Source organism: Orycteropus afer, unplaced genomic scaffold (assembly GCF_000298275.1).
Source record: "Orycteropus afer afer isolate SDZICR_OR568_19922 unplaced genomic scaffold, OryAfe1.0 scaffold00539, whole genome shotgun sequence".
Taxonomy (NCBI): Eukaryota; Metazoa; Chordata; class Mammalia; order Tubulidentata; family Orycteropodidae; genus Orycteropus; species Orycteropus afer.
In genome coordinates, this window is record NW_006922126.1 from 749,026 (window position 1) to 750,129 (window position 1,104).

The 1,104-nt window shown below is 57.2% G+C and overlaps 1 protein-coding gene across 1 annotated transcript in view; it reads right to left on the reverse strand.

Annotated features, from left to right (window-relative positions):
• GAK (cyclin G associated kinase) overlaps nt 1–1,104 on the reverse strand; it is a 140,798-nt gene that overhangs the window by 111,330 nt on the left and 28,364 nt on the right. The window lies entirely within an intron of this gene.

A 1,104-nucleotide genomic window follows, 5' to 3' on the forward strand; every position in this document is an offset into this window, starting at 1 on the left:
ACCCCATTATATCAGCTCAAAAGTCTTCAGTCAACTCCAAGTCCAAATCCCATCCTGGGGCAAAATTTCTCTGAATCTGTGATTCTGGAATACAGGCTATCTGCTTCCCAAGTGCAATGGTGGGACAGGCATACGGTAGACACTTCCCTCACACATGGGAGAAAGGGGAGAGAAAGAAGGGATAACAGGCCCCAATCTCAATCTCGGGTGGCTAAACACCACTTGTCCCTCTAACAAGCCCCAAGGAAGTAAAAAACCCAACAAAACAACTGACATCAGCACTCAAGGCTCAGAAATAACCCTCTGTTCTCTGAGACCATCTGGGCACTAGCTGTGCCCTCCAGACCCTGGGTACTGGCCACGGCCTCAGGATTCTGGGGGGAGGCCCCTTGGTCCTGGGCTTCAGCTCCACCTTCCAGGCCCACTGGGACGGCAACTCTGCTCCCTTGGCTTTGTGTGGCCCCATTCCCCTAGCCCCCCTGAGCGGTGGGGTGACCCCACTGGGCGCCGCTGCCCCTCAGGTATGTCAGCCCAGTCCCCCTCAGCTGTGGGTGGCATCTCCAGTCCATCCCACTGGCACCGGTGAATGGTAGCCCCAGTGCATCCTGCAGCTGAGTTGGTGAAGATCGCATTCTGTGAGGCCCTGGAGGCTGGGGCCCCACCTCTGAGACGGGGCAGCTCTCCTTCCTGTGCTCCCTGTCTCCTCAGCTTCCTGGTTCCTGGGTCTCCCGGCCCCTCAAGCCAGCGCAGCCTCTGCCCTGCTCAGACAATGTTACCCAGCTCCTTAGCTCCACTGGGAAGAGTCCAGAGGTACCCCACTCTGCTAGCGAGCCTCAGGCTGAAGGCACTCAGCTCTCTCGGGCCACGGTCAGCTGCCGTGCCCTCCTGCACCAGCCTGCTGACTCTGTCGCCACCGCTTGTCCATAACTCCGTCTGGGCCATCTCCTCACTTCCTTTTGAGCCCTCATTAGAACTGCCGTTGATGTTCGTAATTCCACAGTCTCTTCAAGGCAATCTAGACTTTACTACTGTCGTTACGTGCCACTGAGTAGGTCCCAACTCGCAGTGACCCTACGTACACCAGAATGAAATGCTGTCTGGACC